Source organism: Zerene cesonia, chromosome 4 (genome assembly GCF_012273895.1).
Source record: "Zerene cesonia ecotype Mississippi chromosome 4, Zerene_cesonia_1.1, whole genome shotgun sequence".
NCBI lineage: Eukaryota > Metazoa > Arthropoda > Insecta > Lepidoptera > Pieridae > Zerene > Zerene cesonia.
The window spans coordinates 3,787,075-3,795,708 of record NC_052105.1 but is presented as its reverse complement, the minus strand read 5'-3'; the positions used below and the strand labels follow the sequence as shown (position 1 = coordinate 3,795,708).

Sequence of the window (8,634 nt, the reverse complement as noted above, 5' to 3'; positions counted from 1 at the left end):
CAGATTCGAAATTCAAATGTAATATTTTTTTATAATTAAGTGTAACAGTATTTATGGCCAGACTAAGTATATAGGATAATAAATGTAATTATGAAATACGCGATACGCGACCCTGTACAAATTCTTTGATTCTTTATTGCCTCTCTAAATAAGTTTGGTAAGCGTACAGCCATCGACAGCGAAGTGTGTCAACCGCACCGGGGTGCCAAAAAGCATAGTATTCGGGTCAATAGTGCGCTGATAAGAAATAATTTTGGAAGAAATTCACAATGTTTCCTGCACATTGAACATAAATTTTGATAAATTTTGCAGAATTTATATACTTTTATTCTTATTTGCATGAAACATTAAAGATGACGCCCTACAGATATACTATAGCACTATCTATACATATATTAAGGCTTTCCACTTTTTAGCCATTGTAATCTATTTTATTTCTAATCTTTAAAAAAAAACCTTAAAAATTCCCTCTTACTAAAAACCATATCGATTTCAACGCGTTGGTGAGGTTTACGGAAATCCTATGAAATGACGCTCGCTGAGCTGTGTTGTTGTGTTGTTATTTTTTTGCCTCATATATGATTTTTCGTAGAAGTTGAATGGTTCGCCGAAAATGTTTCCAACAAATATCTATATTATATCGATTTGATTTAACACAATTTAAAGAACACCTTGAACTGGCAATAAGTATCTAAACTATTTGAGTGCCATGTTAGTAGAATATTGTCACATATTGTTATAGCGTTGTAGGTATGTATGTATAGTACAAGTGAGTGATTTAAGGGATTTTTTTTTATTTTTTGAATACTAAAATATCGCAAAAGGACAGGATATTTGGTCAGGATAGCGTGGTTAAATGCGTGGATATTCACACATGAATGAGGTGTTACCACGATAACAGTGTTAACAACTCTAACCTGTAAACAAACAGCACGTCATAAAATCGTCCCGATGCGACGTGAAAGAAAGACAAACAAACAAGCACACTTTCACATTTACAATATTAGTGAGGATAATGAATTTGATTTTTAGTTTTATAGCATCATCCTCAAATGTTATTAAAAATTTCTCAATGATAATACTCTTAATAACTTTCTTTCAATCTTCTTCTGATCCAGAATAGATAAATGCCATTTGGGATTGACAGATCGTGAGCTGTGGCAAATATAATCAAGATGTGATTTTAGTCGCAGAAAGATTAAGTTTCTTTTTCTTTAATCAATGGCAATCCATCAATTTTGGTAATGTAAATGATTAAATTTCCCGCAAGTCCAATTTGTCTCTCTCATGTCAAAATGCGGAAATTCCAGGCGTTTTCTAATCAATAAATATTGTTTATAATTACTGATTTTATTATGTGTGGACTAGAATATTTGCAATAAGAAGAAAAAAACGTTTAATAATATACTAAAAGCTTATAGTTTATATAACAACAATTTATAACAAATCTTATACCTTTAAACGAGCAATTCTTGTATATATATATATATATATATATATATATATATATATATATATATATATATATATATATAATTGGAATCTCGGAATCGGCTCCAACGATTTTCATAAAATTTTGTATATAGGGGGTTTCGGGGGCGATAAATCGATCTAGCTAGGAATTTTTTTTAGAAAATGTCATATTCGTGTTTTATTCGTGTTTTTTTTTCCTGACATCTATTGGTGAATAATAATACTATTTTGCTTCGTAGATAGCTAGACAACTGAAATAACACATAGGCACTTTTTATACCGATATTCCTACGGGATACGGACTTACGCGGTTTCAACCGCGGGTCACAGCTAGTTATTTTATTATATAACATCGTACTGTAATAATTTTAAGTGTATTTACAAGCAACGTTCTCAAAAACGAGGGAGGTTCTCAAAATATTTGTAATTTTATTTTTTAATTTTTTAATTTGTTGCTCTATAACTTCGTTGGTTTTTAAAACATGTTCTTATTTAGTTCCATTTTAAAAGTTGGAGTGGTACCTTAGGTCCAGGAAAGAAGGTAATGTTTTATAGAATTGAATTATTTATTATTATATATACGAACTGATATATACTTGTATATTTTGTAACTGCTCTATTATTTATCTCAATACTTTCAGATTCCCCATAGAAATAAAAGTAATTTTTGTAACACTTTCTCTCGGAATCTTATTTGATTCTGTTAGCCTTACTTTATAATTCACAACTCACATTCCACGTACATACAGCTCCCTGAAGTCCGATTGAGATAATGTTTTATAATACAAAGCCTAGATATTGTGAAAAAAAGCTTGCTACAGTGATATATAGACTGTAAATATTAACTGCGTGATTTATACGGGCTGCGGAACGAGCTAAAAATAACATAAAACATTTACTTACATGAAATCAAATGATTTATTTATATTTAAATATTCATTCAGTCATATAAATATTTGTATATAGTTAGTACGGATCTTTATGGAAAATATAAGAGGAAAAGTAAACGCGAACGTATTTAAACAATACATACTTTAAAAATCCTGACTTAAACTCAAATTGTGTTTGTTTGTATTTATTTTACCTCGAAACCGGTCGCTTATAATTTTTATATCAGGTTGTAGATTGTTTTTTAACACATTAAAATATCTCGTTCCCATAAGATTTTCTGTTGGCCATACAAGCGAAATTCCGGGCAACAGCTAGTCTTGTATATATATTTTTTACAAATAAACTGCAGCGCTTAATAACCCATAAATCACACGCATTTGTACGAGTATGCAAACTGACAAGTGTGGGTTTTTCCATACATGTGCGCAAACATTCTTACATTGTGCGAATATCATCAGCCCAATTTGTTGCCACTGTATATATGACATAAGATATAGGCCTCCTGTGAGAGTTCAGTCCACAATCCAGCATGCTGGCCAAATGCGGATCGGCAGATATCACGCACCGCCCAAAGCAAAACTGCAAATTGAAAAATCATTTCTCTTCTTACACGCTTTTCTCTGTATCTTGTGTCGATTTCTCGATTTCTCGATTGAAGCCCATGTTTCTTAGCATTGAGCCACAACTGAGATTATGAAAGAGATGTAAAAAGGAAAACAGACTATAGAACAGACAGCTTCAAAAGAGCTTCTTCCAGTAAACGATGGGAATTAATACGCTAACACCTATCACAATATATTGCAAGCACGAGTAAAAAGCTTTGTCCTACTACTACTACCTAAATACTGAGTTATAATACCCACATACACATTACATGGATCTTTAAAGAGAAGAATCCTTTAAAATGTAATCTAAAAAAGTGCTTGTGTGAACTTTATGCACATGTATTATTAAAAAACTATACCACACGCGTCTTTTTACGGACTTCACTTGAATAGAGTCATTAGTTCTTCTGTACGAGCGTAAAAGATAAAGCTTAAAGTCAGGTTTGCATGGATCCCTAATTGGATCCGTTTCAATCAGATTCAATACAAATTAAACTCTTTCAGAAGCCATTACAAGATGAGATCCATTTCAAAAGGTCAAAGGCTGTTTGATTTTCGGCAACTGTCGTGCCTATCATTGCGGAATTTAGCTTTTCAACAAGTTTATTGTGAATCAGACGATCTTTGTAGTAATAACAGTGAGACAAGACGTATTGACAAAAATGTTGAAACTGATTTTTTATTAATTCTACTATTATTTCTACAAGAAGAAAAGAAAAATAAATCATTCAACCCAACACACAATAAGAATACAGAATAAAAAAACGACATTAACAAAAAAAATGTATCTAGATGGAGGTAGTTCAATAATATCAATTTTTGTATGACCGCCAAGTAGTATCAAGTATAGTCTCCCCGTGACCACGCTTGCTGTTAAGTATTCGAAAAGTCGGGTTAAAAAATATAATGAATAAATTGCGTATAAAATCAGTGTTTAGATTCTAATGAAATTAGGATAAAATGAATTTAGGATTTAAAACAGCAAGGACACCTTTACACCTTTTTAATTTGTTTCTTTGTTTTTATAGTATTATGTTATCTGTGGTTTTAAATATTGCACGATATTTAAGTATTATATTATATTATAGTAAAGTAAAGTATAACTATTAGCGGTTTCGCATTTTCCTGCGGTATTAAACTACAGATTTTGTCTTACAAATAAAAATTATATATAAATTTTGTATAAATGTGAAATGTTAAACCAAATTAAGAGTTCGGGATCTAACTTCCAATATAGATATAAGGCAAGATATAAGTAAGTTTTTGCAGCAAACAAAAAATGTCGATATCGTAGTCTGCGATAAAATAACACAGAAAATTATACAAAGAGCTCGAGCTAGAAAAAATAAAAATGAATAAATATATCAAACAACTTCGCACAACACCATTTAGAACTAAACAAAACAAAGTTTCACCGAGCTTGATACGTACTTAGATGTATATTTTGAAAATAAATAACAACATATTGTGGATACAAGAACATATAATAACACGACAAAATTTTTATAACACAGAGTTAATTTGTGGTTTTCTTATCGAAGTTTTTTCTTTAGATGTTGATGTACAATGTAAATGTGAGTTTAGTCATAATAAACATACATACTACCATACGGTATATACATATACAATACATATACTGTATTGTCAGCCTTTCAAATTAATTCCAAAGAAACCTGCTTTATGAATAAGCGAAACTACTACTAAATTATGTTTACACATTAGAATAATAATTCTAAATAACAACATTACAGTTTTCTGCTATAAAATACATGTTCATTTATTTTTGAAAATTGCTTAATAATCTCGATATGGTAGAATGTAGATCAATCAAAAAAATATTATGCTGAAAAGTGTCATTTAACAGACTACAAGAAATTTTAGAAATTCGAAAGTAAGTTCCTATTAATCTATCCGTATGTCGGTTATTCTCGTCTGTACGTCGGATGAACTTATATTGAAATCAACAAATAATAATAACAATACTTTATTAGATGAAAGAGAACATGCAGTGTATGAAATAATTATTCTTAAACACAACTTTACCGCTTTTAATTTGTCAGAACTCGCCCATATTTTATAAAATCCAATTTTATATAAAAAAGAATCATCTAAATCTGTTCATCCAAGTAACAAACCCAAAAAGGACAAATCTCTTTTTTATTTTGAAGTAGGTAAGTTGAAAAAGAAAACCGGGAAGACGTATAGTGTTACAACCTAATTAATCCACCATCCAATAAAACATCAAGAAGCACCCAAAATCAATGTATAAAAATATAAAAATATCGAACGAAATTCCGAATCTAGATTTGGATTAAGGTTACACAGACACTGAGTTAGAACCATTTAGCCTTAAACATTCTTTACGTTGTTTTATAATAGTTTTATATTCCTTTCATTTTACTTAGACTAACTTTATCGTCTATTTTTTTGTACACTATAATGTTTTAATCATTGTATTCCCTTTTATAAACATTCGCGAGTTTGATAAAGCTTCGATAAATTGTAATTTTAAAATCGAGACTCAAAAATTATTAACTGACATACCCATCCTACAATAAAACATATCAAAATTTTTTAATTGAAACTACAAACCACAAGATCACCTTCTGATAGATATTTTAAAAGGGTATAACAATGCGGTGATACAATCTATCGGTTATATTAATCGTAATTTGGATGTATACGTATAGAATTCAAATGACTCTTTTTTGTATCATTGTCAGCTACTTAGCTTATCCTCTCCTAATAATATTATAAATGCGAAAGTTTGTAAGGATGTGTGTGTGTTTGTTACTCTTTAACGCAAAAACTACTGAACCGATTGCAATGAAATTTGGTACGTAGATAGCTGGATAACTGGAATAACATATAGACAACTTTTTATCCCGATATTCTTACGCGATACTGACTTACGCGGGTGAAACCGCGGGGCGCAGCTAGTCTTTTATAATTGCACAATCTGGGTGAAACCCGGGTGCGCAACTAACATTTTATAAGATAATAAAGTAATTAACAAAAAAAGTTTAATAAAACTCAGGTTGAACGATACGTAGAATTTTACCTGTTCATCCTACCTATATTAACAAAGCAATAGTATAGTAATGTATACTATTGCTTATATATATGTATATAAGTAATACCATTTATACGTATAAATTTTCTGTGGCCTTTGATGCTATTTAGCACATATTTCCACACAAAATGTCAGGTTGACACGCGTAAATTTTTACATTAATTATTCGGAAAAATGCAAGAATTATTCAGAAAGTGAGAGTCCAAGTCCATGGTCGTTTCGCGTTGAATAAAAAAAGACCGAGGAGACAATGATATGATGAATAGATTCTATTTAGTTTTAAAGTTTCACGTATTCTATGTATGAAAAGTAACGGAAAATATCCTAACATCTAGTATAACTATTTGTTGACAAGATTTCTCTCTTCTGTATGAACTAAAATTACCCACCTACGCAAAGAATATCGGTATTATACGTACTGCAGGTGCATTGGTATATGTATATGTACTCCCATAGTCTGATGTGGCAGAAGATCTAACATATTTATTTATTTATTTATTCTTTATTGCTCACTTACAAAATATAAAGCAGAGATAAACTTAACAAAACCAACTTAAAATTAGTATACAAGTGGCGGCCTTATGGCTAAAAGCCATCTCTACCAGGCAACCGTTAACATAGCCGAGAGTCTAGTTGTCCAAAAGATAAACTGTCCTAATAGATACATTTTGATTAGATCGCGTTGTAACTAAGTAATTCGTAATTTAAGATGCATCACTATTCCTTTTCTGAAGCGCTGTTATTGGTAGACCAAGAATGCAATAATATGGTGCCATCATGCCTGTCTGATGATGAAATCAGAAAGTGCAAGACAAAGTCCGGGTATGGATATAAACTCATCAAACACAACCATTTATTTATTCAATCAGACTACTTCTAAACACACTCTTCAATCGTCATAAAACAGTTTAAAAATTTACCACTGGTTTGTGAAGCAGCTTCTATAGTGAAGAGCCGGCAAGAAACTCTGTAGTTGCTCTTTTATAGCATTGCATCGAGTTTGGACTCGTTACACTCGCCTTTCGTCTGTTCGTCTTTTTATATTATTTACTATTTATCCTTAGATACTTTTGAAGGCAATTAAAAATTTTGTTTTTTGTATGAAGCGACGAAAATCATTAAACATATTAACACAGTACTTGAAATCCCTACTCATATCAATCAAAATATTTATATTTAACCATAATAATGTATCGAATAAAATATTCACATTATTAGTATAAGCTGATTAAAGGTTGTTGAATTGCTAGAAATTGAATTTTATTATTATTATTTTAAGTAACAGTAGGTGCATTAATTATTATTTAAAATCTAGTTTATTCTTAACTCGTTTTAAATTTATCAATAACATATCATTGAATATATTATACATAATATATATATGATTGAATTTAAAATTCAACACAATATTGTGTTAAAAGAATTAAGTTTTAACGCGCTAAAACTGTTACTAAAATATGTACTTTACAAACTACAAAATTGTGTATTAAGGTAAACTTCTAACTGTCTCTACTACATTAGGAGAAAATATTTTGAGGTGAGAGAAGGTATCAATTTCTTACCGACCAAACAAGTTATTTAAATTTGATAAAACAAAAATAGTTTCACCGCACTTCACAGCACTTTTAAAGTGTCAAATAACACTTATTCATCAGTCACTGGCACAATATTTTTAAGTCCCACGAAATAAAAAAAAAATAAGGTCCGCGGATACTGTTTATTATAACAATATCAAAGTTCGAATTAGGAACGTTGGTTTAAAAACCGAATGTGCGAATGTTAAAATTGGAATTCGCGCATCGCGCAGGCTCGTTCGAAGAGGGCACAAGCGTCGAGCAGACTGGACGTTAGGGGTGACGGCTACGAAAGCGCATGCGTCAACAACCTCTTATAATTTGATATCTCACATCACCGCCTCTGTGACGTTCCGTGCTAATACCTACTTACAAAACATTCAATTTTATCCCTTTACTCTTTTATGAACTTATATTAAATTTTTAAAATACAGGCGAATTTTGAATTCCATTTAAAAACACACAATTAAATAACCTCAGCACTCCGAAATTAACTTTGTCACAGGAGAGCTCATTAGAAATTAAAACTCGAAGAAGTTGGCCATACCCTCATTATGAGTGAATAAGTTTATTTCGGAACACAATCCTGAGCATATTTTGAACTTCAAACTTGGCCTGTGCACGGTAATACAAACTTTTCGAAACTCGATCCCAAACTTGTAATCAAATAAAATATCTGTGAGTTAGATCGAGCACTGAATCTATATAGGTGTGTATCAGTATCGATTATAGAAGCGTTAGGGCACCCTACACGCAGAGATTGTCGTTCAGTGAGCCTGCAAATAAAGAGAATGAAGCTTGCGATCATTTTTGGCAGTTTGCCGACCGACAAGTTATTCCATTCCGGTCCAGTCCATGCTCTCTCGTCTCTTAAAACTAAAACCTTTGCCCGGCCTTTAGACGTGAGCTCATTTGCAAGATCAAAACGGAATATTTGAATCTCAATGCGCATGTAAATATTTCCCTCTAACCAACCGCGACGTTATAATGTTTACGACGCTTTTTATTCATAATTTAA

General features: G+C 31.2%; 1 protein-coding gene across 2 annotated transcripts in view; it reads right to left on the bottom strand.

Moving 5' to 3' along the window:
- The window catches only part of LOC119839725 (hemicentin-2-like), a 67,876-nt gene extending 60,009 nt beyond the window's left edge, over positions 1-7,867 (bottom strand). The window contains exon 1 of one of the 2 annotated variants that reach the window (XM_038366159.1): positions 7,605-7,867. The gene's annotated coding sequence lies outside the window, so the exon portion shown is untranslated. The remainder of the gene's footprint in view (positions 1-7,604) is intronic. The other variant, XM_038366158.1, reaches the window with a different exon arrangement.
- Positions 7,868-8,634: the final 767 nt, after the last annotated feature.